Raw genomic sequence first — 27,505 nt, 5'->3', positions numbered from 1 at the left:
TTCTTTCTATTATTGTATGTAATATATATAGAGAGTGTATTCTGTATTATATCAAGGACTGTTTCTACATTGTTTAATATGTTACCACTTTTTCATCAGTTTCTTTTTTTAACTACATGATTTCGGCATCTATATTTTCAATCTCTTAAGTTGTTGCATGTATTTGCCATTCAATCAATATCCCTCTGAATTCCATCATACACTTCACATTTTTTACTGTTGTATCATGTAATTTCATGTTTGTAAACATGGAGGACAACTTTTCTTTTTACTCCTTTACTCTTTTACTTGTTTCAGTCGTTTGACTGCAGCCATACTGAACCACCACCTTTAGTCAAAGAAATCAACCCCAGGACTTATTCTTTGTAAGCCTAGTACTTATTCTATTGAACTCTTTTGCCGAAAAACTAAGTTTTGGGGACATAAACACACCAACATCAGTTGTCAAGTGATGGTGGGGGGGTACAAACACAGACACAATGGCACACACATGTAAATATATGCGCATACATATATATATATATATATATATATATATATATATATATATATATATATATAGTAAAAGAGGGAGTGGTGTTTCCATGCAGGAAAAAATATATAGGAAAATGTGTTGTTGAAATTTAAGTGCATTTTCTGTATTTTAAACATTCACGACTTTTTGAAATTTAAATGCATTTTCAGCAACACATTTTCCTATATATATATATATAATATATATATATATACGATGGGTTTCTTTCAGTTTCCATCTACCAAATCCACTCACAAGGCTATAATAGAAGACACTTGTATCCAGAACCATGTGGTTGGGAAGAAACCTTCTTACCACACAGCCACTCCTGTGCCTATTTTATAGCTGTTTCATTAATAATGCAACTATGTTCAAGTTTTATCTTTTTATCTTTTACATGTTTCAATCATTTGACTGCGGCTAAGCAGGGGAACAGCTTTGAAAGGTTTTAGTCAAACAAATCAAATCCAAAACTTATTTTTTTAAGCCTAGTACTTTTGTCAAATCGCTGAGTGCTGATGTGACATAAACACATCAACACTGGTTGCCAAGCAGTGGTGAGGGACAAACACAGACACACTCATATAGATATATGCATGCATATATATATATATAATGATGGGTTTCTTTCAGTTTCCCTCTACCCAATCCACTCACAAGGTTTCGGTCAGCATGAGGAAATAGTAGAAGACACTTGCTCAAGGTGCCACCCGATGAAACTGAACCTAGAATCATGTGGTTGGGAAGCAAGCTTCTTACAACACAGCCACATCTTACTTGAATTTTCTGCTTTTTACTGTTAGTTTGAAAGATTAAAGTTCTTAAATTCATAGTTGTGGTCTCCAGATTTGTACAGTATCATTTTCAAGAACTGAATATATTTGGTGGCTGTGTTGTTTCTAATGTACTGGCTGAATTCATATAAACTTTCCTGCCAAAGATGATTAGCTTCATACATCAACAGTCCCACCATGCATTTACAACATGAAGCTGTTGCAAAAAATTATACCCCATAGCACAAAACAAAATCAAACAGGAAACTACTAGAGAAAAACACTTACACACACACACACGGATTTCAAATTTTGACACAAAGCCAGCAATTCTAGAGAAGTGAATTACATCAACCCCAGTAGTCAACTGGTACTTATTTCATTGACCCTGAAAGGATGAAAGGCAAAGTCGACCTCCACAGAATTTGAACTCAGAATATAAAGATGGACAAAATGCTGCTAAACATTTTGTCTAGCATGATAACAATTCTACCAGCTCACCACCTTCATACACACACACACACACACACATATATATATATATATATATACATACACATTATATATATAGGCATAGGAGTGGCTGTGTGGTAAGTAGCTTGCTTACCAGTCACATGGTTCCGAGTTCAGTCCCACTGCGTGGCACCTTGGACAAGTATCTTCTACTATGGCCTAGAGTCGACCAAAACTTTGTGGGTGGATTTGGTGGACGGAAACTGAAAGAAGCCTGTCGTATGTGTGTATGTGTGTGTGTGTGTGTGTGTGTGTTGGTGTGTCTGTGTTTGTTCCCCCACCATCGCTTGACAACTGATGCTGGTGTGCCTACATCCCCGTAACTTAGCGGTTCGGCAAAAGAGACCGAGAGAATAAGTACTAGGCTTACAAAGAATATGTCCTGGGGCTGAATTCTTCAACTAAAGATGGGGCTCCAGCATGGCCACAGTCAACTGACTGAAACAAGTAAAAGAATAAAAAAATTTAAAATATCTAATTATAATTTTTTAAATACTGGATTAAACTTTGTACTATTGACCATTGCAAAGTCAATGCAATAAGTCTCAAAATCCAATAAAATTCAAAATAACTAAAACTACTAACACTTCCTATACCAACCTACCAAAAGGGACACACTAAAATATTCATACTTGCTTACAAAGCTTCACATATATGAATAAATTCTAAACATAATCCCTAATTTAATCAATAAAAATCTTTTGAAAGCACCTCTTCATAGCAATCCAACCTAAAACGTAACTACAACTCCAGTTAAACCCTCACACCCATGGAAGATTTCAAATTAATCAAGCCAATATAAGCTAAGATTAAGTTCAATGCATCACAGACCAATGATAGCTTAACTGGCTGAAACTTCGAAATCACTGTCAATAATATTCTTGTATAGGAATAATAAATTTGTACTCCACAACAGTATAGAGTAACCCATCAGATTAATGTAAAATTCTTTGAATTATGACTGAATATGAAAGCAAACATTAACACACATGCACACACATGCATGCACACACACACATGCACGCGTGTGCGCACACACACACGCACATCAGTGCATGTCTGAAAATCTGGAAATTAATTGGAAATCTGTACTAATTTAATTAGCATTTATTTTGAGCAGAAGTGTGTCATAGAAAATTTACACTGAAATAATGAACGGGGCTCACAAGTTAAAATAACATGACAATGCTATAAATAAAAAATCCTATTTTCTTATCTATCCTACACAATTACAGTTTCATCGTTATGATCACCATTACAAACTTAATCAGACTAATATCAAGATGGCATCTCAGTATTCATTCCTTTCATTATTTGTGGTATTATTAGAAATAATACCACAAATTATGCTCCCTTGACGTCCAGCTTCCAAAGATCTTTCCCTAAGCACTATACTCTGTATCTTCATTTTCCAGTTTCACTTAAATTTTTTACATCCTATTCTTTGGAACTGTAATACTGATTGGTTTACTTTAACAACAGTCAAAGGTAAACCAATCCATACAGCTATCCTAATCAGTGATCTCACTTGTATTATCTACTTTTCAACATATCACAGTACACCAGCAGCAAAAAAGAATATGAAAGATGGTCATCATTATCCACTACATATTATGTGCATGTTTGATTAGCTGAGCCATCATGTTTGAAGAGTTTCATGTAAATTGCTAGCATCTATTGGGATCAGAGTTAAGCATAGATACTAGATATATAACCGAGGAACTTTAAGGAAAATAAATGTGATTGGTTTTTGATGGAACTTTGTCTATCAGCTGCCCTCACTCACAAATGAAGGTAACTGGAGGTATTTTGATGACGCTAATTTTGAATTTAAAAGATATTGAGTAAATGTTAACATTCAAACTGCCTGTAACCTTTTTTTAGTTTTCACTTGTTTCAAGAGTGCAGCTCAACAAGCTATAGAAAACATTACTGAAAGAATTACACTGGTGCTATGCCCTAATCTCAATCATAATTGATTTCAAATAAATTTTCTCCAGAACTGGCAAGAGTAGAAGGTAGATCCTCTATTCAAATCCCTTCCTTGGTAAAATGAAAAGCACAAATTTCAACTTGGTTACCATCTCCAGAGAAAAGATGCAATGACCTCAAAGTACCTAAGCACAACAAATATTTCATTCTACCATCAAGCACAGCTAATATTTAACTCTAACATGCACAGCAAATATTTGACTCCACCATCAAACACAACAAATGTTTAACATTATCATCAAGCCTTTCATGGTATAACCTTTTGTCAATGTATTCAAAATTTTTAGTTATTACATTATTTGATAAATTGAAAATGCAGCATTCAGCACTTTCCAATAATAAAAGTGAAATTATCACAACTAAGAATATTTTGGATTCTCTGTCTTCGTGTACTGAAAACATATCAAGACCAACACATTAGGTGAGAGAACACAGCTAAAAAGCCAGTCTCACACATCAATAAATATTTTCACAAGATATTATTTCTTCAGGAACAAGAGGATTATTTCTATGTGATTAAGAAGTAAGGTTCACAATCACATTCATACACATTTGATCTTAAGAGTTGGAGAACAAGCAAGAGATCAATGAAATTGGCTGAGTGTGTCATATTGGACAAAACCAAAATGGATTTGCACGAACCTAGCATGAACTCTACAACAGAAAATATGATACTCTAGTCATCTCATGAACTGAGTAACAAAAACAACATTGTTTGAACCCTATCAATGAAGAAAACAGGATATATATGCATGTGTATACATATATATATATATAATATATATATATATATATATTATATTGTGTGAAATTTGATTTAGTATTTCTAAATTGATTTTTTTTTTCTCTGCAAGTTTGGATTAATATTTCCTCAAATAATTATATATATATATATAATATATATATATATATATATATATATATATATATATATATATATATATATAAAGCCTAGCCAGGCTCATGGGCCCGGTTTCCTGGTTTCTATGGCGTATGTGTTCCTCAGCTGGACGGGACACCAGTCCATCACAGTATTACTCATTTTTGCCAGCTGAGTGGACTGGAGCAACATGAAATGAAGTGTTTTGCTCAAGAACACAACACGTCGCCTGCAATCTTATGATCATGATGCTGACACCATAACCACTAAGCCATGAGCCTCTACATACACACACACACATATATATATATTCATATATACGACGGGCTTCTTTCAGTTTCCATCTACCAAATCCACTCACAAGGCTTTGGTTGGCCCGAGGCTATAGTAGAAGACACTTGCCCAAGGTGCCACACAGTGGGACTAAACCCAGAACCATGTGGTTGGTAAGTGCCACTCCTATGCCTATATATGAAATAAATTAATACAATACATTTAAATTAGTTATGAAAATCTTAATGGCAATTTTCTCAAGATTAGTACCATCAGCCAGAGATTACTACTTCAACTAAATAGCAATTAATCTCTAACTATACTCATGTGTGCTACAGAGCAGTCATGAAATGTTGTTGATTTGTATATTCCAAATCCAAACTACTGTCTAAGTATAAAAATACTAAATTGACTGTGCTAAAACTTATTTTTATATCAAGCTTTCTACAGAAGAAAAATGTATTTATCAGCTTAAGAAAGTTTTTCAAAAATAATTTGCCATTAGTATTTATATTTTGTTGACATAGTTTCTCCAAACTTTCTCATTCAATAGAAATTTCTAAAAAGAGAATATTGACTGATTTTAACCCCATTTATAGTTGTTGTAATCTATTCTTACCTGCATTCGTTGCCATTTTATTTTGTTTTTATTTTACAAAATGCACTGTTTGTTTTAGTCAATAAGAAATGTATCTCCTTCCCACTTTTTCTTTTTTTTTTTCACCTTTCTTTAAAATAAACATTTTTCATTGCTAGCCTTTCTGCACACTATATTTATAACTTATTTATTCAATTTACTTTTTTTTAAATGTTGTATTCTGTTTTCTAAAGCTAACAATATGTTAGCTTTCTTTCTAAATTATACTTTCCTTATATTGTTTATCTAATTAAACCATATTACATCCCTAAAATAGATTTTCTGAATAGAAAGAAAATATTTTCTGTTTCAATTCTAAAAGAAGATTCATTTAAAAAGTGAGATATGTTGTAGTCAGAAAATATTTTAGAGGTAATACCTGGTCAAAGGAAATAATTATTAGTTAGTATATGGTTTTTCCAAATATCATTGTCTGTATAAATTTTTGATGTTGTACATAAGTATCGAGTTCAATTTTAAATTCATTCAAATATATTCAAAATAAATTGTTCATTTCACTCTTTGTTGTTTTATGTCATCTATCTATGGTCATTAATACTTTTTATATATTATTACAATATGTTAAATCTTCATTAAAACCATTTATGAAATAAGAAAGAAAATACATTTAGATGATATTTAAAAAAATAAAATATTCAAAGTTTTGAAAAGTATATTTACTTATTTTAGAAATTTAGAAAAAACAATTAATTAATACAATCCAAATAGATCACTTTATATTGAATTCATAAATGCTCAAAGGAATTTATGATTCTTACAATGTTTCATTTTTCTTTAATTTCTTCATCTAGCTATTTACAAGCATTATTTGACTTTACAGCCATTAAATGATTACAAATAGCTTACTGCATTTTATTATTATTATTTTTATTCATGAGTATGCTATTTTTTAATCTCTGTTATGAATATTTCCAATATATTTCTTATAAGATAAGGAGGGAAGACCTATAAATTTTGTTCAGCTTATTGATCAATTTAATTGTATCTTCTTTATGTGACAATAATACCATTAATTATGGAAAAGAAAAAATTCAAAGTTGCTTTTTCTGTTATTAACTGTTAAAAAGTAATACACATAGTTGATACTAATAGTTAAAAGATCAGCAAATACTTTGAGCTTTTGAAAGGTTTCATCATCATAACAATATCTTTAATATCCATCAGGTTTGTTGTCTATGTTTTCCATGGATTAGATTGGTTATTATGATTGTTCATTAGCTGCCAAGACCTAAAACAAGGAAGTATCTGAAGAAAATAACCATTTCCTTAGCATTTCTACAAGTAATCATCATATCTTCAATGGGATTTTATCTGAAGTTTGATCATTTAAAACATAACATTTTTTTGGCATCTTAAGCAAGTGTCTTTTGCTATAGTTATCACCTTATGAGTGGATATGACAGAGAGAAACTTATGTGATGTGTGTATGTGTGTTTGTGTCCTGTTATCTTAACATCACAGGATAGTTATAAATGAGAGTCACCATCATACAAGCAGAGTATTTTATATAGAGTCTCCTGTAAAAATAAGTCTGACAATGAGAAAACATTACCTCCCTATAAAATAGAAGATTGGGTGAGGAAGAGCACATGGTCATAGAAAATTTTGCTTGGCTTATGCAGACATAAAAAAGTGAATGAAAAATAAAGGATGATGATGATGAGAGTGGGTGCAAGACATTACTTGAAAATTATAAAAAAAGACTTCATTTCTAACTTTCAATTATACAGAATAATAAAGGTAATATAATACTGATGATTGCATTAGAATTATTTCCCATTTTTCTCTTCAGTATGGATTTATTGTTTAATTTTAGAGTTAGAAAATCTCATAGTGTTGCTTATATTTTGATCATTAAAAAATTGAAGACTATAAGTAAACATTTAAAATTTAATTTCCTTTAAGAAATTTTAGCAGTTATAATGTTTTAGAGAATAAACTGGGCAATAAAAATTTCAATAACAAATTTGGTTATCATATAAAATCCATTTCTATTTTGAGTCACATTGAAGAGAAAACAAAAAAAAACTTTGACCAATAACCTATGAGAAACACAATGTAACTTGTGGAAAATTTATAGCAGGATCTCTTGAATGAGAATTTCCAAGAAATGTGTTAATCTGGAGCTGGCACTTTATTGCACCAGGTCCTGCAATTCTTGCACTTAATTCAGCCTTAACATTCAGTTATTAGAGGAAGGAAGGTAGGTGTAAAACCCAAGCTTGTTACCCTCAGTTCAGTGTTTGCACTTACCCTTACTTATGGTCATGAATCTTGGGTAATGACCAAAAGAAGACAATCACAAATACAAGTGACCAAAATGGAGTTCCTCCAAAGAGTCTTTAGAGTAATGTTATTTGATAGAGTATGTAATTAGAGAAGTACTTAGGTAGAACTACTGTTTCTCCAGATTGAGAGATCAGAGCTTTGATACTATAGACATGTGGTAAGAATGTCTCGAGAAAGAATTGCTGGACAGGTTTTATGGGCAAAACCAACCAGCAGGAGACCCATGGATAGACTACAAGCATGATGGTTGGATAATAGCCATGAGCTCAATTGCCAGATCAGTCAGAGACAGATACTTCAGACAGGACCCATGAAAGGTATGCTTGAGGACTTTACTCCACAACGCTCTCAGGAATATGTGAGCAAAGAAGAGGGGATGAGATGTAATAAGATATGTTAATCTCAGTGTATAACAACCATTTTATAAAATACTGAAAAGCCAGTTTTATATTGAATTCTATGCTATAACTCCTACTTAATGAACACATAGCAATTTCCATTAAAAAGATTTTATCTGCTCTAAAATCGGCTAAGAAAAACTTTTAATTAAAAAAAAAAGTTAATTTGAAATAAAACCATTATATGCTATTCCTTTACAAGCAATTACACAGCTGTTTAAATTAGTATTTATAATATTTAAGAATATATTTTCAAAGAATACATTAAAGGAGGAATGAAAATCATTAAGTAATAATTGAAAACATAAGGGGAAATAAAAACAGTTTCAATTGACATCCAGTATGCAATTCTACCTACTGTATAAATTTTCATGAAATTCATTCTTCAAAGAGCTTTAATCATTTTATTTCAAACAATGATCCCAACATCTAAAGAAAATTAAAAACATAACTGAGGTCATAAAAACAATATTTCCATGGAATTAATTTTTCTTTAATTTTGTCTTTATTGTGTATTTATAACTATATAATAGTCATTATTACAATTTTTGTGGCAAAATTACTTCATACTTTTTAAATGTAGCTTTCTAAATAATCGACTAACAATGAAATCGGAAAGCAATTGTAATTTTCTTTCTCTCTTTCTCTTCTATTTTATGAAAGTGTTGAAAATTTAATAATTCAGAATAAAGAAAACAGGAAAAAGAAAAAAATATTATGCTCAAAATTTGGAATCTTACTTTCTACGTATGCATTTTTAAATTTCAGCAGTAAAACATGAGATTTATTTTATTTGGATATAGTTTTAACATATCATTTCAAAATAGAATATAATTTATTTATAATCAATTCCAACATATTTTGCATAGCATCAAAAATTCAGAAAATACCTTCAAAAAAATTAAATAATTGTTAAAAAAAAAACAAAGGATTTCATAGCCTAAAAACATTTGTATCCAACTAATACTAAAAATGTGGCTCATAAAATACCCAGATTTAAGTAATATAAATGAAGCTGATAGTTTATTTTGAAAACTTGCCAAATTAATAGCTCATTTCTATACACTTGTAATCCAGTTTAGTGATGTTTTACCATGTATTATCAAATGTAAAGATAGAACCACATCATCTAACATGTCTCTTTGTAAGATAGGATTTGATTTGAGAGAGATTTGGATACTATTTCCAGCAATTTCAATTACCTGGAGAGGCTCCTTCATAGGCTCATTGAAAATTTCTGTTGAGCTCTATGGAATCATTGGTGGTTATTTATTTAGGAGTTCCACTCTTAACTTTTTTATTCTTCCCTCATTCCCCACAGTGTGTATTTGTATATTTTTAAATGTTTAAATGCAGAAGAATTTATATATATATATATATATATATATATATATATACATACATTCATACAGGATAGGCCCAAAGTCACCTGACAGTAAATCAAAACCATTTAATTCAAAGACTAAAACAAAAAATTATTTTATATGAGACTTTGCTAATAAATAGACAAATGTTGAAAAGAAATAGTGATTTTAACTCACAGCATTCAATTATTAAACATTCATAATTGGAATGAATAAATAAAATTGAATATTAAGTATCTATAGAATTTTGATTTACTGTCGAGTGACTTTTGGTCAACCAGTATATTCTTCAGCAAGCAGTCACAATCAAGGAGCATCTCACAATGCTGTGCCAAGTATCTCTGTCTCCCATTAGCTTTGGTAGATCTTCCATTTGATGTTGTGTGTCTCTGCCAATGACATCAATGCAGATCAATGGTCTTCCTCCATTAGGGTGTAGAAATCTGCAAACTATAACATCTGATATAGCCTGTTCTCCAGCATGACAGCAGTAGTGAGCAAAGTCTACTCTGCAGTAAGCAATGACAACAAAGATGGTTGGAACGTGTCCATAAACCACCTCTTTTGTCTTATGCTCATATTTTTGAGCCCACATGAAAAACCCAGTCAAAGGCAAACTTGAAGCTCCTTCTTCATTACCAAATTCCAACTCCATGGAGAAGAATGTTCTCTACATATGTCCTGAAGAAGGCAAGTTATTTTCCCTTTGAAATCTTTGAGTGTCAGATGTTTTGAAGCTTGTTACAGGCTTCTCCTTAAGGCAAAAGATTTATTTCCACATTTTGAACTTTATTTATACATAAACACTTATACAATTAATGCTAGAAATACCTCAAGAAGAAATCTTAAGATATTGAAATCATCAGAATGGATAGATTTTATAATTTTCATTAGTTTGTTTTGCTACATTTAAGAGAAAGTTGCCAACTCCAATAATACTTGCATATTGCATACTTGAGTATTGAAAAGAACCAAAATAAATATGGTGATGCAAATGCAACAAAGGTTGGATTTGATATAGTCTGTGTTTGCATGAGTGAATAAAACTAATAACTCTATATTCCTAATATTAAATAACTGTTTCTGATACAGACACAATGCCAAAAACTAGGGGAATATCGGTTAATTATATTAGCTTTAGTACTTGACTGGTACTTTACTTTATCAATTCTGGAAGTATGTTAGATTGACAGTGAGCATGGCAAAATTTGAATTCAGAATGTGACGAGCTGAAAGAAATACTAGTGTGAAATAACAAGAGTATCATAAGCCAAGCTTGAGACTAAATGCAAATGGAAACAGCCCACATATTTATATATTCACAGCCCACACTGTAACAAGTGCTCTAGATATTACTGTATAACTCACAATCAAGCACCATTATGCAAACAAGTTTGTGCCTCAGTTCATATTTGTTTACATTTCAGTAAGTAGTTTTTTACTATTATTATTGTCAGTTTGGAAAGAAGAGGCAAGCAAAGACTGATGAATAGTTAAATATCAATAGAAGCTAGTGAGTTTGATCCTTATGCCAAGCTGCTAAAAATGATCTCAGGGGCAAAATTTTACAGTAAGATCAATTATGTATGAATATCAATTCATATATGTATTTTACTTTTGTCAAATTATGACAGAATTCCAGTTTCTATATTCTCATGGAAAGTAAGTTTGTAGGGTATGGACACTGAGTTTATGGGAAAAGTTGAGACAAAAGCAAGAGACTGGATAACTAATAAACAGGTAAGAATTTTGTAACAGATGAGGGTCTATCAGAACTCTGTATTTAGCATTTTTTCTGTTGATAATAGCTCTTGAAGTTCAAATAGATGGTTATAAACTGACAAATGGCTTTTGTTTGCTAATTTTTCATGTCCAAAATCTTGAAAAAGTGAATGGTGTCTAGAAAGACTAAAAGATAAATATTGTATACATTATAATACAGAGCATCATTTGATAAGCAGCTTCACACAATGTGTAAGAAGAGAATTGGGAGGTACTTATTATTGAGATCTCAGAGCTTGTAAAAGTTGTGGGATTCCTGCCACACTCACTCAAAACCAGAATACTAGACATTTTAAATAAATAGAAATAATCAAAAGCAGGAATAATCAGACAAGAACTATTATGAATAGCACAGATAGATACTGATTCCTTGTTACTCAAAATTAGGAATTTGCACAATATAACTTATTGCATCAAAATTGTAAGTCAAAATTTTAAGCCAACAAATATCCATATATCTATATTCTGTTTAAAATCATGGTTTGTATGCTATTCAAAATTTTGTTTATATCCTGTTTAAATACTTTGGTTAGTAAAGATTTCTGCTTTTAATTAGTATATACCACTTCAATATATGCACATGTAAAAATAATAATTACTCAACATGCCAACAGTAAATGAATTCAAATAGAAAAGTTAGATTAAAATATTGCTGTTGTTTTTTAGTTTATGCATAATAAAAAAAATCCAAGACTTCCTCAGCTATAAATTTTCTGAAATTTCTCCAGAAACTTTGATAGTAGAATTTTTATAATCTCAGAGTAATACCATTTAAACAAATTACTTGTTATACTGGATTTAGAAAAATATACAACTTTAAAGCAAAACATTTTAATCATATAAAATATCTGTATAATATATAAAAAAAAATCATCATTATAATTGTCTTCTTACTCATCATAGTCAGTAATATGTTTTCTTATAGGAAGAGTGTCAAATGAAATTAGCTCTTGCAAGTTCTTGTATGCATTAATCACTTCTTATTATTGTGAGATGATAGCACCCTAAAATTAATTGGATGTGTGTGTGTATGTGTGTGTGCATGCTTAAAATTACAAGCATATGTACATAAATGTAAATTATTAACATATTCACAAGTACACACACACTAACACACACACGCACATATATATTCATATATATATGTATATCATATAAATTTATATAAATATATGTTTGTATATTATATATTATATATATACATATACACACACATTCACACATGCACTCACACACACACACACACACATATATATATATATATATATATATATATATATATATATATATGCATGTATATATGCATACCTATATTGAGAAAGGAGACAGTGTGTGTCTCCGTGTCTGTGTGTGTATATGTGTGCTACAGCAGACTGAATTGAAGCAGAAGATCCTTAGGCGGTCTTCATCAACACCGCACCACCTCCACATATTATACATATGCACATAAAGATTTGATGCAAGCGTAGCCATGGAATTCTTTTTTAATTAAAACGGAAATATAACATGTTATAACATATACAGAACTAATATTCATAGCTGAATACTCACTGTAAGACCATCAAATGGCATATTTTTTTCAACTATAGAAATAAAAATTGAATTACAAATGAAAAATAGCTCTAATAATGCAAGCATTTGTCGGTCACACATATGTAGAGCATTTGTTTTGTTTATGTACCAAATTTGCAGTGGGTTAGCATCAAGGGAAATTTCCCCAAACAATGCTGAGTGTTAAAGAACAGCTGAATGTCACAGACCAAACAAGACAACTCATTTCAGAATCACCGTGAATTGTGACATATCAAAATTTTACTATTATTGTAGTTTATCAATACCATGTACTTGGATCATCTCAAAAAGAAAGTGAATTACTGGTGAAGGACTACACTGCAAATAGAGTGAAGTATATTTGCTGATGTGCTGTGGTACATCCCATGTCAGTCACACATACATAGTGTATGTGTTTAGTTTATATGCCAGATTTGCAGTGGAATAGCATCCAGGAAAACTTCTCCACACAATGCTGTGTTAAAGAATATCTGAATGTCATAGACCAGACAAGACACCTTATCTTGGAATTACCATGAATGGTTTTACTATTATTGTAGCTGATCAATACCATGTACTCAGACCATCTTGAAATGAAGTGAATTGACTGGTCTATGACTTATATGTAAATAGAGTGAAGTCTATTTGCTGATGTACTGCAGCATAGCATATGTGAAAGCAAACTAAATTACAAATAAAAAGTAGCTCTAGTGACATTATCGGTCACACATACATAGTATTTATGCTTTGTTTATATGCTAAATTTGCTGTGGGATAGCATCTGGGGAAAGCTCCTCAAACAGTTCTGAGTATTAAAGAACACCTGAGTGTCACAAACCAGGTGACATTTTAAGTGACACATGCATAGTGTGTGTATTTTGCTTATGAGCCAGAATTGCAGCAGAATATCATCCAAGGAAATTCTCCACACAATGCTGAGTTTTAAAGTACACTTAAATGTCACAGACCAGGCGAGACCACCTGCCTCAGAATTACTGAGAATTTGGTGTATATCAAAACACACACACTATGTATGCACGACCAATAATGCTCACATAACTAGAACTGCTTTTGATTCCTAATTTCATTTTCTCTCACATGCTGTGCAGCAGAATATCAGCAAATAGAGTTCACTCTATTTGTAGTTTAGTCCTAAACCTGCAATTCACTTCCTTTCAAGATAATCTGAGTACATGGTATTAATAAACCACAATAATGGTGAAATATCAGTATCTACTATCCTCAAAAATTCTAAGGTGAGTTGTCTCACCTGCTTTGTGACACTCAGGTGTTCTTTAACACTCAGCACTGTTTGAGGAGCTTTCCCCAGATGCTATCCCACAGTAAATTTGGCATATAAACAAAATGTAAATACTATGTATGTGTGACCAATAATGTTTAAAAATATAAATATTTAATACACATTTTTTTGTTTAGTAGAATATGTTGAAATAATAAAAACAGAAATAATTTTCCAAATCTTTTGTTTTGGGCTAAATTTAATTATTGTATGAAATAAGTTACAAAGAAGATTGTTAGTTGTGGTAATTTTGTTTTGCATCCATCATCAAAGTAAACAGAAGATTATTTTAAACATGCATAACTTTATATATCGGATTAATATCAGCTTTATTTTGAAAAGAAATCTTGCTTGAGCTAATATGAAACACATATGATTTGATGGCAGTAAATGTTTCTATCATTCAAAAGTTTAACTGTAGCTGTTGTTTTTTAAACATATTAATCATTTTTCATTCAATGCTGATTATCCAAAATATGAATTTTTTAAGTTCTTTTTTTACGGTTTACTGATTACATCTCCACTAAGTAACAAGTCATGAATTTAACTGCAAAACTTCATCAAATGAGTCCTTAGACTATAGATTAAAGGCTTATTTTGAAAACATTTCAATTTACATCTCTATGGAACATAATAACCAGAAGAATTCTCTTATTACAGCACATGAATACTATCTGTTTTTCAATATTATTGAAATGGTTAAGGCGGCGAGATGGCAGAAACATTAGCACACCAGGCAAAATGCTTAGCAGTATTTCATCTGTCTTTACATTCTGATATCAAATTCTGCCGAGGTCGACTTTGCCTTTCATCCTTTTGGGGGTCAATAAATTAAGTACCAGTTGCAAACTGGGGTCAATCTAATCGACTGGCTTCCTTTCCCAAAATTTTGGGCCTTGTGCCTAGAGTAGAAAACAATATTATTGAAATAGCTAATGGTTAAAGGTGGCAAGCAGGCAAGCTGGCACAATTGTTAACATGCTGGGCAAAATGTTTAGTGGTATTTCATCCATTTTCACATTCTGCATTCAAATTCCACCGAGGTTGACTTTGCCTTTATAAAATAAGTACCAGCCAAGCACTGAGATCAATGTAATCGACTCACCCACTTCCCAGAAATTGCTGGTCTTGTGCCAAAATTTGAAATCAGTATTATTGAAATGATTTTTGCTGATAGAGGTCGCTACTAGTCTCCACATATTCTAATGATCAATCAATGAAACAACTTTTATAGTGTTGCTCAACCAGCTAGGAACAGCAACCAATGAGTCCTTAAATTAGATATCACTCTCCTAAAGAAAGAAGAGTATATTAGGTAATGCAGTCCACTAATACATTCATAAAAAAAATGAAAAAAATCAAGACATCTAACCATAGGCTTACTTGATCAGGGCTGATTAAGAGCTAAATAGCAACAAAAAATTCTAATAGCAGACAGAATCTTATAAGGTATGAACATTGTACTTATGGAAATATGTCTTTGAAACATACTCTAACCCAGTGTTTCCCAACCTTTTTTCCCGGCGCCCCACTTTTTCATAGCAAAAGTTTTTACGCCCCACCTTTTCCCATGTCCACTCACATTTACATGTCCGCTCGTCATGTACAAATATTTTCACAGCCCACGTCTATGCCCCGCGCCCCACCTGAATTTTCTCAGGCCCCACCTTGGGAATCACTGCTCTAACCCTTGCACTACATTTCATTCTCAAGCATGGAATTGCTGAAGAATGTCATGTCCTAACAACAGACAACTGATGCGAGTAGTTTATTTTGTCCTTTGACAATTCTGAGTGTAAAAAGATGTGTTTCTGAAAAGGTTCTGAATGGGTATTGTGCTGCCTTTTGATTTTATAAGCATGTCTATAAGTGGTAGAGAAATTGAATTCAAAAGGTGACTAAAGTTGTCATTGAAAAGATGGTAGATAATTTTGTTGGCTTCTACGAAGTCAGCTATTAGATGTAAAAAATTTAGTGTGTTGATACACAAAGACACAATACATTCAAAATATGGTAATTGACAGATAGGGATATTCATCTAGTTGAACATCTCTACACACCATCACCTCAATCAGTATTTTGGACAAGATGCAGATTCCTGACTGGAGATGCAAACTGTAAGTATGGATACACCATAGCTCCATATACAGCTTTAAATTGATAGTTGGCAACAGAAAACAAAGCGGTATTAAACACCTTCTGAGTGGCATTAAACACCTTCAGGCTTTTGATGATTTCAGAAATGGGGTTAATCCAGCACTAACCATAGTTGACAATAATACCTAGGTCACATTCATCCACAGGCTTTTTAAAGTTTTAAAGTTGTAAAAGGACATTGATAAATTCTGAGAGTTTCTTTCCAAACTGTATAATGATGTACTTGTATACAGCCAGCTTCAATTGCCAATCAGCAATCCATCGTTGCATTATGTCCAAGTCAGATTGCAAGAAAGACTTTTAGCATATAGAATCTGCTCTTTTTATCTCAAGGTACAGCTTAAATGTTGTCTGTTGAATTACTTTAATCAACAGAAATTGCATGCACACTCTCTCTCTCTCTCTCTCTCTCTCTCTCTCTCTCTCACACACACACACACATACACATACATATCTTATTATGGCTAATGTCCTTATTCATTTAGAATATTTTTCAGAAATAAATCTACATTAACAGTATGAATTCAGCTTCCTATCTGAACTTAAATGAATTAAATTCATTAGATTTTTATTTTCGTTAAGGAAATGCAAATTTATAATGTAAATTTATTTGAATATGAATAGAGTATACATGTCCTTCAGTGCATTTTACATAGTTAAAAATGGAATATATTTACAATGCAGTTAAAATGTGAAATTATTTATCATAGATTAAAAGATCCAATTAAAATTTTCATATTAATAAATAATATTCCCAATTAAATTAAATAATAATAATTTGGTACCTTTAACTAACATTTTAAGCAGTAAATCAATTTGCATAAAATAAAAACAGCAAATTTAATAAAGCTAATTTTTTGTTAGGTGGATTTCAGGAAATATGATATTATTTCTGTATACAATTGGTTTATCCTGAGCAGCACAAACTCAGTAATCATATTTCCCTCATCCTGGTTCCATTGTACTCTGTCAAAAATCATATACTTACACACACACACATAGATATGCACACACACACACACACACACACACACATAGACATGCACACAGACACACTTATATGCACATATTACATCATACTAAACTCTGCTCTTTACTGCGTTGAGTACTTTGTTATGCAGGCAAATCACTTTTAATGCTAAAAATAGTTGTGCTACTACTACTGGTTATGTGTGTGTATGGATGTGTATGTGTGTATAAGTGTGTCTGTGTGTGTGTGTGTGTGTGTGTGTGTGTGCATGTATGTGTGTAGATATATATATAGTCCAATCCATACCAGCATGGACGACAAACATTACATGATGATAATAATGATGATGATAAGTATATATAAAGTGAAAGAAAGATATATATACATAATATGTAAATACATATGTATATGTTTGTACATATATATATATATATATATATATATACATATATATATATGCATGCATACATACATACATATATATATATATATATATATGGAGACAGGCAGGCAGGCATGCAGACAGGCAGGCAAGCAGGCAGGCAAGCAGGCAGGCAGGCAGGCAGACAGACAGGCAGACAGACAGACAGGCAAGCAGACAGACAGACAGACAGACAGACAGACAGACAGACAGACAGACAGATAGAGACATATGTAAATAGTATAATTTGTATGAAGCTTTGTTTTCTAAAGTTGAAAGAGCTGAATGTGTATTAAAAAACCACAACAATGCAGATTAGAAATACAAAAGTTAATACAAGCAATCACAAACAATAGCTTACACTTTTACCATATATTTCAATACGTTGCCTTTAAAAAGATTGTATGAAAATAAAATGGTGAGTAAGCTTAGCACTGATCTCCACAGATATGTGGAGATAATTTGGTTGACATATACAGATTGGCAGTGTAATAATGTCCAACTAGCACTGATGGTATGTGAGACTAAGTGCATTTGGCTCACAATTGTAAGGTCATGATTTCACTTCCCAGGTGACAAATTATATCCTTGAACAAGACATTTTATTTCACATTACTCTAGTCATCTCAGCTGGCAAAAATGGGTTGTACTTGTAATTCAATGGGCCAGCCTTGCCGCATTTAATGTGTCGTGCTGAATCTTCCTGAGAAGGTACACATATCTGTGGAGTGCTCAGTGACTTGCACATCAATTTCATGAACGGACTGTTCTGTTGATTGAGTCAACTGAAATATTCATTGTCGTAACTGACAGAGTGCCTGGAACTGACCAGCACAGTACAATTCATGTCTATTGTTAATAAGGAGACAATTTATAAGATCCTTACATTAACAAGAAAGAAAATACTGAAACAATCTAGAGACTCAATGAGTTCTTACTTATTCCCTTTGTCATATTGTATTTGATTTTCATGAAGTTTGTTATCCTGAGAACTTTAGTTTTTACATGTCACAACCCCACACCTTATACAAATGTATGTATGTTCCTAAGAAGGGATCATATTGAACAATTTATAGTAGTTTTTCATATGAAGTAATCTCATTTAGTTGGACATCTATTTTTCAGCACATATGTCTGCCCAAGGGAAATTTTATATTTAACCCATGTGATTGCTGATTACAGAGACATTATACCTTTTTATATTGCCTGATAAGAGATATAGTTCTCAAAAGGATATGTTCTATTGTGAAAATCTTGCTATGAGGTAAGATCTTGTGTATTTCCTATATATTCTTTCACTTTATTGACTTGTGTTGCAGCCCCATAATCTTTCATTTTTATGAATATTTGTAAAGCACTTTGGGACAAATATTTTACTAAGACTAATTATAGTGAACTTACATGCCTTATTATTGAATGTGTGTATGTGTGTTTATACATATATACATATATATATATACATATATATATATATATATATATATATGTATAACAATTTTTACACACATAACCTTCCTACACTCTTGGAGTGGTTGACATTAGAAAGGGCATCCAGTCATAGAAACCATGCAAAATCAGATTGGAACCTGGTGCAGCTCCCCATTTACCAGTTTTCAGTCAAACCTTCCAACCCATGCCAGTATGGAAAACGGACGTTAAATGATGGTGATGACGTACATACACAGGAAAATCAGTTTTTTTACATGAGTAGTAGTACAAAGAATAGGAAGGAAGTTGAAGTTTACTGAACCAAGAAATACTACCACATACTCCATGTGTGTATGTGTGTCTGCCAGTCTGTGTGCATGCACATATGCATGTGCTTGTATGTTTGTTTTAGATTTGTGTGAGTAATCTTATTACTTGCATGACTACATCTACTATTTCTACTTCACAACGGAATAATTGAGAGGTAAACAAGAGAATAAAATAAGAAACTGTTAAAAAAAAAATCACTTTTTCCATTAGTTTGAGAATGTCTAAATTTGTAATGATCATCCAACCCCTACAGGTATCAAAAAACTGACATAATACAGTAACAAGCAACTATGCATTTAAGTAAGATTAAGCAAGTATACACACAAATTTTTAAAAGGTCATAGACAAAGAAAATTCATTCTGAGTTTTAAGAAAAAAATATGAAATTTGAGAACAAGATGGATACCAAATTAATAATTTCTAAAGCATATCAGCATAAAATGTTAATAATATTACAGAATGGAGTATAGAGTACAATGAAGTTATAAAACAATTTATAGATATAAATTAAAGTGGAAAGTATTCAATTCTTTGTAATTAAAATGAGAATACATATTAGCATATATTCTATAGAAGTCAACTGTTTTTTCTATCAATAACTATTTATCCTCCAAATTCAATACAAACAGCATATTACATGCTTTGGTAGACATTATAAAATTTTAATATAAATTACACAATATACTTCATGACTAAATATTGACTATTTCCGACAATTTTTTAAGAAATTATTAATTATAATAATTAATCAAAATAAATTCATCTAGTTTCCTGTAATATTCACAGAAATATTGTAGAAAGCTAGCAATAGAAGATGAGGAATGTGGGAAAACTATAACTAGATGAACTTATTTTGATTAATTAATAGAATTAATGATTTTTCTTTAGAATAATTTGCATAAAAATGTCATAGACCTTTATTTTTATACTAAGTTTTACTATTACTGCCTAAAAAATTAAATATACCCGTTTTATGTTTCTACTCCTTGTAAATAAAAAAAAAATTTAATTTACCCCAGCAGGGCCACAGCCTCAAGGCTGAAACATAAAAGAAATTAAAGAAATAACTGAAATGTAAGTCATTAAAACAAGCAAGTATACACAACAACAAAAAGTTGTTGGGCCAAACAACTAGGCACAACCCATAAATATACTGTTCTACGATGATGATGATGTATTATACCTCAACATCTCTACAAACTATATTGTAAATTCCAACATATAGGGACTGATCATTATTTAGGGTGAAGTGCAATACAACAGTCTGGGATGTTTGTGCTTTCTGCACTGTCCAGTTTAGTTCTGAAATATTTACAGGGGAGAAAGTGGGAAGCATGATTATTTTTTTTTTCAATTGACATACCTTTATTAGTTCATTAAAAGTTTCTGCATTAATCAACTTATAATAGCTTCTTAGAACATTCAGTTTTGAATTCCTATGTGGTTACCTTGAGAAGTGCAATACAAAAATGTCCTAGATAAACACTTGTATACTAAACTGCTAACTGAATTTATTTCCATAACTTTTGTTTATGATAAACCACTTTCAAAAACTAGTATCTGCTCTAGTCTCTTTAGTGCTTACTAAGCTATAGATAATGGAATGCTGTCAAATTAAAGTTTGAATTGACAAATGAAAAGTAAATTTGCCACCCATATTTTCCCATTGTTGTAAAGTAGAGATAAGCTAATAGATTAAAATAGCTTTAAAATTAATTTAATTAAGGAATTATCAAGTGGTTTGCTCAAGCCATATGAATAACATAAAGAAACAGAAAACTCCTATGTAAAAGCACATTTTATATAGCAGATGCAGAAATACATATGTATTGTATTTCAAAGAATTATTTGAGGGCTGTGCTAGAATTAATAAACTATTTTCTTCCATAGATTTCTTTGTTACTCCCAATAAGATTAAAATCTAGAGCCCTATATAGCTTTTGGATTAAAGTGGTGATGCAAAATTTCAAAGTGCTTAATAGGAATTCTGTAAAGTGTGGGTGATGAGTATTTGATAGAAAATGTAATAAATATTTCGCTTTTGGATTTGATTTGCAAGATTCTTTATATGAGTTCATGTGTTGAAGCATATTTTGTTGTGTCTGGGGAGATTCATTTTCTTTTTGTGCCTTATAATTTAACACACTCACTGGTATAAGAAATAAGTGGAAATTTTACTAGTGAGTGTGTTAAATTATAAGGCACAAAAAGAAAATGACTCTCCCTAGACACAATAGAATGTAATAAATGTTTAAACATAGCTGGAGAGTTCAAGTCAAATATTTTCAAAGAATGTGGCTTTTAACTGATTGCGATAATTTTATAAATGAGACATGAGGATTACAGTAACATCATATTTAGGACTTGTAGATGATTAAAGTATTCTGAAGTTTTTAAATTGACTAAAGTTCTGATAAAAAGTATATAAATTTAGTATGTAGTTTTAATTATAAAATCATCCTAGTATCAAAGAAATTTGTATTCAGTTATATTTTTATCATATTAGTTTCCACACAATATGGCTCATACAGAAAATTGTTCCTAATGCATATTAGAACAAGAGCTCTCAGAGAGTGCAAACCTTCACCAAGGCAACACCAACGTCCTGTCAATGATTAGCCAGAGATGATTTTTTAAATGAAAATCTCTGGAATAAACTCGACTGCTCTCTCAAATGAGAATACTAAAAATGAACTTGACTGCTCTCAAAAATTAAGTAAAAAAGTCAGAAAAATAATCCAGAATCTTTGTCTGGTATGCGATCAATCCTAAAATCTAATTAGTTCATACCAATCATGAGGCCAAACATCCCTGAAAGTTTCATTCGAATCCATCCAGCAGTTCTTGAGATATCTTGTCCATGGACAAATAAACAAATAAACAAACCTGACTGAAAACAATACCTCTGCCTTTGCTAAGGAGTAGGTAATAACTCTGTATCAATTTAGCTTTATGCAATATTGTTATAATTATTGAGATATAGTAAGGCTGACAACATAGGCTAATAGTGAAATTGTATCAAATAGTTAAACACATTAACAACTAAGTTTCTAAACTGTGATTTTTCATTAAATATAGCAAATATTACGATTCAGGAAATGTTTCATTTTATCCGCAAAGAGATAAAATGTGTTTGGCAAGTATGAAGTAAAATTTAAACTAAAGGCAATTTGTTGATTGGTTGTCTATTTTTCATGGTAAAAAGATAAGCAAGTAAACAGCAAAATGTGTTTATTTCAATTTTTTTTTAAATTACTCATCATGTTAAATGTGTTTATACACTTAAATTTAAATATACTTAATATTTCATATTTCTTCTGCATCTATATCAACAAATGGACTCTTTCTACATTTTTATGCTCCATCAGTATAGAGCAGCAGTTAATTAATTGTGATTTCCAAATAATATATTCAAGTTATTTTTTTCATTCTAAATAAAATAAAGAGTGAGAGAGTGAGAGAGAGAGAGAAAGTAAGAGAAGAGAAAAACAAACAAGTAAACAAACATATTTTTATATATAGAGAGGGACACAGACAAAAATAGAATAATTTTAGATTTACTCAATTTATTTTTCTTTGACTTATAAGGCTGATGCAGTCAGTCAATGTTTAAATGCAGGTGATATGGAATTTACCTTGTTTTAGCCTTTTCTTATGATATCAGCCATTTTCAAGTGTTTCTGTGTCTCATAAAGGTAAGTTAAATAAACAAGCACATAGTATTTGTAGATAAATTTGTGATGACTTATTACTATACATCACACACCACAATCAACACATGTGGTATGTGAGGCACAAATCTACATGAAAATATTGTGCGTGTGTGTGTGTGTGTGTGTGTGTGTGTGTGTGTATGTGTGCACGTGCCCACCCCCACATTTATGGGACACATAAACACTACAATATAGCTGACACCAAGAGAAAAAGTTTAAAATGGAATAAAATGTTTATACAACCAGAAGTAAAACTTAAAACGTTATGCATGCAACATTAAAATACAGCTGCTGTTTCTTGTCAAGTACCATGTAGTACTTTAGAATCTGAGTTGACTACTAACTTAAATGATGCTGTCTGGCCCAGATTCTTATTGTATATCTCTTTATTTCAATGATTTTTCAACAATTGAAGCTGAGGTAAAACCAAATAATCTTCATAACTTCAAAGCTACCATATTTCATGTTCTTTGTATTATGAAATAAACAAAAAGTTATGTATAATAGCTCAAGAAATTTTTAACAATAATAGCAACAATAACAATAAAAGTGATATTTTAAGTATTCAAAATGAGCATTGCCATTTGTGATGAAATTTTCTTAGAATAACTAGAAGAATATCAATAGTCTTAAGCATTCAGAGTATTGAATTTCTATCTATAAATATAGGTTTTAATCTTCAGTACTTTATTGCATTTATCTGATTAAAAAATATTTCCAAAGAACAGAATGAAAATATCTAAAGTAAATCCATTCTCCAAATCTTTAGCTGTTTGGCAAATGAAATATAAAAAAAATTGCAATAAGATCACAAAATCATCATCTAGCTAGCATATCTGTAACAGTAATCATCTTTTGTTTACTATTTCATAAATCACTACAGCTGGTATAACACAATGGAATAACTATATAATCAATTTCATGCACTTTCACCTCTCTCTTTCAATTCCATTTTCATCCACAAAGAGCTATAGTTTATCTCTTCTAACATATATAAAATAAAAATTTGGAAAAATTGGAATTTTAGAATCAAGAAATCAATGAAATAGAAAAATAAATGGATTAACTATAAAAATTGGTAAAATTGATTAAATAATGGATATTAAAGCTTCCAATTATTATATAATATATCTGGTAGTCTTTGATTTGGGATTTTAAATCTATTTTTGAAAAATAGTCATAAAACAGGCAGCTTGATAAATGTTAAGATCTTTGTAGATTTTGTGAAATCCAGCCATATCATAATTGATATTTGTAATTATTAGAATGCTTGGACATTTGGACAAAATGTTTGAAACATTCCACCCTAAAACTCCAGAGTGAAGCATTCTTAGTACATTCAATCTGAGAAACTATGAAAAATCCCATGTTCTTTTTAAGTGAAAAAATGAACTGTTAATTGAAATGTGTAATATATTCTTCTCAGTAAAGACCAAAGAATATATAACATGCTAGAAAATCTCCAAAATTTGTGAGCCAAATCTCACAACAAAAAATTATTAAAATAATAATAATTTTAGATTAAGTTACAAATCATTCAAATACACTACATTTATAAACATTTTATTGTTTAGTATAACTAACAAGATATGCTTCAAGATATGAATCTGTGAAATCAATTGATATATATATTGATTTCAACAATTATTATTATTGATCATAATATAAAAAGATATCAAAAAGGTATAGAGTAAAAGCAATCAATAATACTGAGAACAATAAAAACAATCAGATCAGCTCAAATAAAGCTAAGATATTTTATTATTATCTTTGAAAAAAGATGCTATTTATCAAAACTATTTTTGAAAATAAAATGCACTTTTCTCAGGAAATATTCTTTACTTCAGATTAGCACTTATGTTGGGATTAGTTTATAGTAAAATGTATATAAAATACGTATAGGATTATAGAAATGTTATACTTAGACATCTCTAGCTTCTTTTCTGTAGTTATTTTTACTGTTTTCTATCTACTTTTATGAATATGAATGGGTAACAAGCTTTACAAATTTGGATATTGGAGAAAATACTTTACAGATATTTTTACTATAATAATTTGACTGTTTAATATAAGCAGACCCCATATATGTTCTCTAAATGGTAAATGAAAATAAAAAGCTTTCTTCATAATTATAAACCACATGTACAATGATCAGAACTGAGATTAATGATTTTTTGTCATCAATTACAAAATAATGATTACAAATGGACAACTGTTACAAGTCACTCAAATTAGTATAGTAGGATAAACAGAGACCATTTATCCTTTTTAGTACTGAACTAAATAAAAATAATAATCATATACAGGGAAAACAATTTTGTTGTGTCTAGGGAAAGTCATTATGCTAATATGCAGGAAAAAATGATATTACTGTGATAAGATTTAAAATATAAACAAAATGACTGGCAAATGTCTTTTAGTATAGCCTCGGGCCGACCAAAACCTTGTGAGTGGATTTGGTAGATGGAAACTGAAAGAAGCTCATCATGTGTGTGTGTGTGTGTGTGTGTGTATGTATCTGTGTTAGCCTCCCGACCATCACTTCACAACCAATGCTGGTGTATTTACGTCCCTGTAACTTAGCGATTTGGCAAAAGCAACCAATAGAATAAGTACTAGGCTTACAAAGAATAAGTCTGGGGGTCGATTTGTTTGATTAAAGGCAGTGCTCCAGTTTGGCCACAGTCAAATGACTGAAACAAATCAAAGAATCTATCTACAATTTATTTTCATAAATAGAAGCTTATTATTTCTCTGGAGAAGAGGTATAACTAACTTTATACCACTATATCATTGGTATTTTTGCTACTAACTCATAAATGAAGCAAAGCAGAATTCATGAATGGAATTTGGACAAAAACATGTAAAGCTGTCTCTCCTTACTATTTACTTAGCATACTATGTTTGCCTATGTGCAATCACTTTTCATAAATAAATACGTACACATGTATGTATAAAAGTAATGTTTGCAAATATAACCTTTGGTTATATATATTTTTCAATATTTTTCAGAATTGTTAGCACACCAGGTAAAATGCTTAGCAACATTTCATCTGTCTATGTGTTTTGTGTTCAAATTCCACCAAGGTCAACTTAACATCTCATCCTTTTAGGGTCAATAAAATAAGTACCAGTTGAACACTGAGGTCGATGTAATCAACTTATCCCTTCTCCCAAAACTGTTACTCTTGTACAAAAATTTGAAACAAATAATGGGTAAAATACACTCTCATAACAAGAGGCTCAAAACACACTTCTACTCTTCCTACTATGAAACTCAATGACACTGTTCTATGTCCAAAGCATAATGCAATCTCTACTTTAGGTTGTATTATTTTACAAAGTCTAGCTTATTCATGATAGTAGTTCAGAATTTCAATGATTCTTTAAAATCAACTGACAAGTTTGTAAGGCTTTAGTCAATTTAGGAGTTTTTCTCCAGTCAACAAAAAATGCTTCAGCATAGTTTATTGTTTTCATCTATGAAACAGTAAAATTACAGAGATGAACAGGCATAGCAAGTAACCTGATCTGAGATCGTGTGCTGACACAAAAACAATTGCAGCGTGGAAGGTGTTTATAAGCCATTTAAAAACACACAAAGACCAATAGATTCACTTCAACATTTAAATTTAAATTGTCAAAATATTTTCATCGCTTTGAAACTGTGACCTGTTCACTGACAAAATTCTGTGCAGCACAGAATTTTGTCAGTGAACAGGTCGTGGTTTCAAAGCAATGAAAATATTTTGACAAATTAAATTTAAATGTTGAAGTAAATGTAATAGTTTTTGTGTGTTTTTAAATGGCTTATAAACACCTTCCATGATGCAAACAGTAAAATCTTCTCCAACAAACTCCTCAGTGACTTTCAGGACTACAAATTAGAATTAGACATCTCTACAAATGTATGATAGCTGCTAAGCCAACTTTCAGTTGGCTAAACATGACTATACTGACTCAGACTACTTAACAACTTATCTAAAGCATATCATAACTTATACCAAAATATTGATTGTGAAATTATCTGAAATATATCTATACATTAATTTAGGAATATTGAATTATTTTACTACATTAACTTGCTAAAAATAGAAACCAATATAAATATATATATATATATATATATATATATATATATATATATATATATATATATATATTTATATTCATACATATATATATATATTCATATGTAT

General features: G+C 30.9%; 1 long non-coding RNA gene across 1 annotated transcript; it reads right to left on the bottom strand.

The window, feature by feature from the left end:
- Nucleotides 1-1,748: 1,748 nt before the first annotated feature.
- LOC118762780 lies at nucleotides 1,749-26,921 on the bottom strand. The gene is made up of 3 exons (XR_004998529.1): nucleotides 26,796-26,921; nucleotides 5,021-5,028; nucleotides 1,749-1,759 (listed from the first exon to the last, which is right to left on the bottom strand). It is a non-coding gene; the product is annotated as an uncharacterized LOC118762780 (long non-coding RNA).
- Between the last annotated feature and the right edge of the window lie 584 nt (nucleotides 26,922-27,505).

The sequence above is a fragment of the Octopus sinensis genome, linkage group LG3 (genome assembly GCF_006345805.1).
Source record: "Octopus sinensis linkage group LG3, ASM634580v1, whole genome shotgun sequence".
In the NCBI taxonomy this organism is placed as follows: domain Eukaryota; kingdom Metazoa; phylum Mollusca; class Cephalopoda; order Octopoda; family Octopodidae; genus Octopus; species Octopus sinensis.
This window is presented reverse-complemented; position numbering and strand designations above follow the sequence as displayed.